We start from the raw sequence: 7,863 nt of genomic DNA on the forward strand, positions 1-7,863 counted from the left end.
GTGTGGTCGGAGTCAGGTTCGTGACATTGGGGGTCACTGAGTGCATGAATCCAGGGCCAGCGTTTCGCGGCCGCTGCCGTCAGTAGCTTGACATCAATTTCTTATTTTCAGTCATAACTGTACTTGTGGTTCGTCGTTAAGTATAGGAAGTAAATTTATTACCCAAAGAGAAATGTTATTACCCAAAGAGCAAACTTCTTAGTTCTTACTCATCGAAATTACTATTAACAACAGCTGCTGTGAGCGGGTAAGCTAATTCGTCGGATGACCAGAGTCGACATGTCGAGAGTTTTCGATATCGATTTCACGCCCCAATTTGTTTACAAACAAGGCTTCACCAGGGGGCACCGGATTTGAACCGGGGACCTCTCGATCTGCAGTCGAATGCTCTACCACTGAGCTATACCCCACAGACCTTCTTTCGCACACCAAGCGTGTAAACATGGCGGGTGTGACGTCATCAAGTTTCTAGAAAATCTATATTATCATGAGAGATTCACGAAAAAGCATTTCCATCACATTCAGTGATTTGTTTCTCACATTGCGGTAAAGATCACGCTAGTGGCTGTTTGTTGCCTGTTTAAATGGAAACTCGTTTATCACATTTATATGCTTTACTTAATTTTGTCTAAATTATCGTCCAATTTTGCCAGTTCTGTCAAAAGACCCAGTACCTACCGACCTTCCTTCAAGTCATCTTCGACCTCCGGATCTCTGCTTCCGCCGTCCGGTTTTTACGCCAGTGACATCACGGCTGCCGCTGATGACGTCACATGGGTCAGCGGGCGGCGCGCTGACCCAGTTCTGTGCTCGCTGGCGGGAGGGGGAGGGGAGGGGACAGACAGCGGCCATTTGTTACCTCCTGCAACTACCGGTCTCAGTGGACAAACAAGGCAGCGGACGGCCGGGGCCGGGACGAGGCTAGATCACTGGCGAGCGGTGGGTGCGTGAGGGGATGTGATTCAGAGCGGGGACTGGAGAGCTGCATTGGTTGGTGGCCTGAGATTGGGACAGCGAGTCTGTTATCAGTAACAGGATTTATAGAGAAAGATTGGTTATAACTCTGTTGGGTGATCGAGTCTGATTAAGCCTAAAGGAGCAAATTTTCATTACACTGTAAAAAATATTGACGAGCTATGTGTCAAAACAAGGGTCTCGAAACAGTCACCAGGTTGTCAATGCTTCCGGTACCTACCACTTGACTAGTTACCGCTTAGTTAGCTTACAGGCTGAGAACTATCCAGGTCGTTATGATCCGGTATTGTGATGATACCCTAGGTGTACCTTTGTTTTGAAGTGCTGAATTAACTATCAAGGTTGTTTGACGTTTGTTTTCGCCTCAATCCGAAACGAGGAAGACCCTCATCAAATTATTAGGTGAAAGCCAGCCTCAGGATGATCAAAATACTAGGGATAGTTTTGTCATAGTAATCTGTGAAGGGTGAGGAACAAGCCGTAGCAATGCACTCGTCACTAAACCAGCCTGAGATTATTCGCCAGGTAGCTGCTGCGTTTCCCTATACTTGCTGAATCATGTTAGCAACTTTCCATTTCCAGACACTTTTTACGGCAAATAAATTGTTGGGTTATTTGGAAGGTGAATGACAATTTTATTTCTATAAGTCAATACATTTGTATTTCCGATTGCCCTAAAACTTTTTTTTTAATCGTTTGCGGTAGGTTTTTATTGTTCGCAATAAAGTTGCGCACCTGTGAATCCTTCACTTAATGCGTTCCCAGCTTCCCGGCGCCAGTTGCGCTGTGCCGTGCCGCGTTCGGTCGGAGGTGCGCGCGTCTGTGCAGTGCGAGTGTTTATCACTGGGCAAACCTGTATCGTTTCCATTTGTGCAGTGTCTAGTTATGAAGAATTGCTTGCCGATATATGACCTGCAGTGATCGACGTTCTGATTCAATAACTTGCCAGAAGCCATTATTCTCAACTAAATCGCGCAGAGACGTTTGCAAAGTTGTCGAGGGGGGGGGGGACAAGAGCGATTTTAAATGAATTGCTCTCCATGCAGTGCAATAGGACTTTGGTTTAATTTTTCAAAAGTTGTGGAGCCGCCCCCGGTGTCCGGCCTGGCCAACTCTCTCAAGAACCGACAGCTAACGGATCACTGAAGTTTCACTACGACGATTTCCGCCAAAGTTATGAAGAAAGGCAAGTGCAAGAAGTACAAAACTTCTCTTGGTAATCAAAACTTAGGTTTGGCAAATTCCAAACCCTAAGTCACTACAACTGTGGATATAAATAAGCTGGTTATTGACGGCCAAGCTCTGGCCAATCTGAGGTTCAGACCTATCATCAAGTTCATGAGGCAGCTGCGGTTGGGCGGCTCACGGGCTCCACTGCATAGGCTCAGACAGGTACTCTACAAAATGTCTTCTGTGTTCTTAGGTTCAGACAAGGCCCTAAAACATAAGGTTGGACGAAGTTTTCTACCAAAAATGTACTAGAATAGCGTACGAGTCAAAGCTATTTCCGTTGTTTCTTTAAAAAATATCGCAAACAAGCTTTTTCTGTAATAAATCATTATTTTGAAGTTAAGCAACCAGTTGCTATAAATTCAATAAGCAAACACTTATTTTCTATATAAAAGCCTAGCTTATATAGTCCAACTCTAGTTGAATAATCAAGTAGCTACTAAATTTTCCAGATGCGACACATATTGCGCACTTCAGACAAGTACGTTGCTAAGGCGTTGCTAAGGACTCTTTCGCATGTTTTGCTGCGTGTTTTTTGTTACGAAGTGAGGGAAGTGAGATTGACAAGCTTATTGATATTTTTTTCTGGTTTTCTAGGACCGTCGCAATTATTTAACTTGACATACTTTTCTTGCTTTTTCATCCGAGGCTTTTTCAATAATTGGTAGATTCTATCGTGGAAATAAAAGGGCCAGCAGGCCACATGGGTAAATGCAAGTCGACTGATTGTGAAATAAAAGGTAGAAGTGTCTGTTCCATTAGAAATTTGATGTGATGGAAGATGAAGCAACAGGATCAGACGCAAGAACCACCAATTAAGAACCCAGAACCAGCAAGCGCTATGCCATCAAGAGCATCCATGGTAACGTTTGATTAGCTTTCAGAAAACCTTTGAACTAGACGCCAGACGGTGAGCAATCAAGAGATCTTACAAGACCATTTGTAACTTGAAACCGAGAGCCGCCAGGAAAATCAGTAGATTCTTCAATGGCAACACATTTCAGTATCTATCTAGCAATGATTTGCACCAGCGAGGTGCTATCATTGTGTTTTGTGTCTGTATCCCTAACTGCTCAAAAAATATTTGTCAATAAATAAACAAGCAAATAATGCGTCTTTTTCTACTGAAAGTAAGTCCTCCAAGTGGCAAGGGATGAATAATAGAAGGTACCTAATTTATTGCCATCTATTCATTCAATTCATAAATCATAGGCAATTCAGGGCATCGATCGGCAGCGCCCTTACTGCATGGCACTGCGGATCGTCCATGGGTTTCTTGATGACTCCGACTCTGACTCAGACTTTCAAAAATCAACTATGACTTTGATTTCAAATATCGGCTCTGACCGACTCCGACTCCACAGCCCTAGCAGGTCTGCGGAGGCAATAGATTTTTGGTGACTCCGACTCCGACTCTGGCTTTCAAAATCGACTCTGACTCTGACTCTGGTCAGAACTGTCGATTCGGACCGACTACAACTCCGACTACGGAACCCTGATAGGTAGGGGATCGAATTTCGGTGACTGACTCAAGACTCCTGCTTTTAAAATCGACTCTGACTCCGACTCGACGACTCAGGTCAGAACTGTCAACTCCGACCGACTTCATGACTCCGACTCCGGAGCCCTACTGGCAGCTATCACGCCAGGGAGCTGCAAATCATATGTTCCCTGGCGGTTTATGGCATTAAAGTCGATAATGCGGCTGAATCGCACTATGAAACACCCTTATTGGCTGCAAGAACCACGAAAGTTAGCGCATCACCACTGGAAAACGTGACAAGATATCGATTAATTGGCCCTGGATTTGGATAAATAACATGTAGATGATCATATTAGGACACATTTACATTATCAGCTATCTCAAGGTTGCCCTCCAGGCGGCTCTAAACTATGGCAATTTCCCTATCTTCAACATGTAAATGCCCTCGGGCGTCCTCGTGGTGACGTAGGCATGGGAGTGCCAGTTTGGTAGGAACTAGACTTCGACGCCCCCTGGGTTCAGATCTATCGATATGTGCATGCTTCTGATTCGATTGATAACTGTTAACGGGCGCTGGAAGTGAAAGGTTCGCTTGATATACGAAAGGTGCATTGCAAGAAAGCATATTATTTCAGAAATACACTTTCATTTTATCTTGAGCGTTTTTGGAATGGGCCGGATGAATTCGTCATCAAACTGGTAAGAGATTTCGTTTGAAGACCACCGATATTTAATAATATGATGGTCTTCAAACGAATTCGCTGGCAAATTCGATGACTGGATTGGGCGGCGTAGGATCTGCTGGTCATCTGACTATGGGTTGAGCAATACGCTAGTTTTGACCTAGTTTGAGCTTCATTCGTTAAGTAGGAACAAGACGATGCTTCTTTTGAGCATCGTCACTAAACAAGCCGCCCTCGTTTTGACATTGTTTTTCGTTATTATTGTTACTAGGTAGGTTGTTATCATACACAGCATTAACGAGGACCTGCTTCCAAAACAAGGCAGAAACGCTCCAGCTATTTTTGGGACGTGGTAAAAACTAACCGACACCTGGTAACTGTCATCTGACGAACACAAAACAAGCCAGGGGCTCGCACCGTGTGTCAAAAGTAGGATGCAAAACTAGTCTGTACCCCCGACATTTAGCGTTGAGAATCATTTGACGAGGGGCTAGTCAATATTTTTTACAGTGTAGGTACCTATGTGTACCTACCTAAATGTGATGGGTATTGCAAGACGTATGATATAAAATATGCTTTTTTGTTCCACGTAAAGCTGTGCTGACGGCTGAATTACATCATATCAATGTCTGATAGATCTGCTGCGTAACAAAAGTATATATCCAACATCTACCCACCGAGCAACTCAACACCTGTCTTTCTCCATTCCCTCCCCTCCCTATTTTCTTGTCAGTCTCCATCTCCATCTGTCCTCTTCTCTTCTCTCTCTCTCTCTCTCTCTCTCTCTCTCTCTCTCTCTCTCTCTCTCTCTCTCTCTCTCTCTCTCTCTCTCTCTCTCTCTCTCTCTCTCTCTCTCTCTCTCTCTCTCCCTCCCTCTCTCTCTCTCCCTCCCTCTCTCTCTCTCTCTCTCTCTCTCTCTCTCTCTCTCTCTCTCTCTCTCTCTCTCTCTCTCCCCTCCTCTCCAGTACCGTGTCACGGTCGCCGCCGCTGCCAAATCCTTCCTGGTTTCTGTAACCACAATCACTCCGTGATGTCATCCGTCATCACACTCTGGACAAGTACCGTCGTTACCATCCATAGAGAGCTCTGTTCCCATGACGGTCACAGCGGCAGGGGCGAGCACAGGGTAGGGGATCGGGTCGGTCAACAGTCGCAAAGGCGAGTCCAGGTATGAAAAGAAATATTGTCTTATCAATGTCAATATTTCTATCATTTAACAATTAATTAGTCGTCCGCATACCTGACTAGAGCGCCATGTATACTGGAGCTGATCGTTTTGACCCGTCCCGATTAGTTGTAACTTTTTATTTTGTCATGCTTGGCCCTTGTTCATACTTGAAGCTGCCATTTTCGCTCACTCTTCCGTGTGAGTTGGTTGCGTCTATCTGAAGTCTCTCTCCCGGCTCTCTCTTTCCGTCAGTCTTTTTCTTCCTCCTCTCTCTCTCTCTCTCTCTCTCTCTCTCTCTCTCTCTCTCTCTCTCTCTCTCTCTCTCTCTCTCTCTCTCTCTCTCTTCCTCTCCCTAATATTGCACATTCACCCACCTTCCTCCTCTCCCTCTATCAACACTCTGTTCTCTCTCGTCACATCATCACCTCCCCCTCCCTCCCCCTCCCGTCTCGACCCCCAGCCTCCCGGCCGGTCGTCAGCGGCCCACTCTCCACTGGGCCAAGGGCACGGAGCACACACACAGAGCGGCTCCTTCATACACGACCCACCTGACCCCGTGCTCACACTGAGGCCGCGGTGCGGGAGTAGCGCCGAGCCGCTGTCACTGAGGTCAACTGGCGCCGAGACTCGAGAGACTGGGCTCCGAGAGAGCACCAGCACAGGTCACTTTACAGGCACCGTACCGTGGGAGGGTTTGGAGGGGGGAGGTGGCCTGGAATGGGGACTGGTGTGATGTAAAAAGGTACCAGCTTGAAGGAAAGGAAGCCATCGTTTGGCTTTATTTCGGAACGTTTTTGCTGTCGCTTTATTTCACTACGACACACCTATATTTTGAAAGCCGTTTGGTATGGTTTGTCTGGTTTTTCTTTATGTTCAGCTTGAAAAAGAGTTAAACTCAAAATCATACCGGTAATTGATAATTTTTGAGGCAGCATATCATTATACACAAATCACAGTGCCGCTACTCCCAAGTTAACCTATCTCGCGCCTGTGCCGCCTCCTGATGCGTCTCTGCCGTCCTGTGTCACCTCTTGATGCGTCTCTGCCGTCCTGTGCCGCCTCCTGATGCGTCTCTGCCGTCCTGTACCGCCTCCTGATGCGTCTCTGCCGTCCTGTACCGCCTCCTGATGCGTCTCTGCCGTCCTGTGCCACCTTCTGATGCGTCTCTGCCGTCCTGTACCGCCTCCTGATGCGTCTCTGCCATCCTGTAGCCATCGGAGCTGTTCAGCTTGTGGCTCTATGATAAACACAGCGGCACCAAACCGTTCGGATGTTTGGCTCCGGGACAACCGGGGCTAAACAGGCAGTGAGTCAGCAAAACTGAAAGGGAAGTTACTAGAGTTTTTCGCTAAACGGGGTCAGTTTAAACGGGGACAGAGACAGAGCGAGTCACAGCGACAGGTCACAGCGGTCAGTGCTGGACTGAATTTTCACAAATTTCGATTATCGATGGGGACGTAGTTGTGCGGGATAAGTCCCTAGATAGTAGACAAGCTGGATTATCACAGGGGATTGTCTGCACACTGAACTGATTGTCGCGGAATGTTGCGGCTATGTAACGCTCTCCGTCCGGCGATCGTGGCTTCATCCGGCACGGCGGCTGGGTGCACCGGTACTTTGAGCGCGGCTCGCGCGGCCGCTCCGCGCGGCCGCCGGCTCGGTGCTGGTGCCCACGTATGTTAAACGAGTGACCTGTCACGTGATCGACCGATCCGAGGTCAGAGCCTTCCGCCGGACGGTGCGTCAGTTAGTATTCAGTACTGACTCGGACACCACCTCCCGCCGATCCCCGACCGCTACCCACCTGATAGGTCACGGCTGAATTGGTATTTTGCACCATGAAGGCTGCTATCCTCTGCCTTTAAAAACCTGGGATATCGCTCCGGGTTTTTAAGCATCTGTTGTTATTTTACCGTTCATTTTATTATATTGCTCGTTCGTTTTGCCCGCATGTTTCTTGCCCGCACGTTTGAATGCCCGAGGTCAAAGACAATACAGACCTATTTTGTATACATTCTTTCCGTTAAGGGGTATATCTAAGATCACGACACACGGCGTCGGGTATTTTGTACCTCCTTTCGCTGACGTTAAAGATACAGTCCACGTTCTCTCACACGCAGCGAGCCGCCGGCAACACTGATTTATTCTTACCAGGCGTAGGCAGATTTGATCCAATCAACGATAAATCAATGCATTGTTCTTTCAAAGAAACGTAATAACACCATATAACGTTCCTCTGGTTTTAAAACCAAACTACGAACTCTAAGATCAGCCCGACGCTGGAACGTTGGGCTTGAAATTTGCAGCACAACTCGGTAGAAGCC

The 7,863-nt window shown here is 47.0% G+C and overlaps 1 non-coding gene across 1 annotated transcript; it reads right to left on the reverse strand.

Moving 5' to 3' along the window:
* Window positions 1-339: 339 nt before the first annotated feature.
* On the reverse strand, window positions 340-410 carry Trnac-gca. Its single transcript has one exon. It is a non-coding gene; the product is annotated as a tRNA-Cys (tRNA).
* Between the last annotated feature and the right edge of the window lie 7,453 nt (window positions 411-7,863).

This window comes from Amphibalanus amphitrite, unplaced genomic scaffold (genome assembly GCF_019059575.1).
Source record: "Amphibalanus amphitrite isolate SeventyFive unplaced genomic scaffold, NRLGWU_Aamphi_draft 001535F_arrow, whole genome shotgun sequence".
Lineage (NCBI taxonomy): Eukaryota > Metazoa > Arthropoda > Thecostraca > Balanomorpha > Balanidae > Amphibalanus > Amphibalanus amphitrite.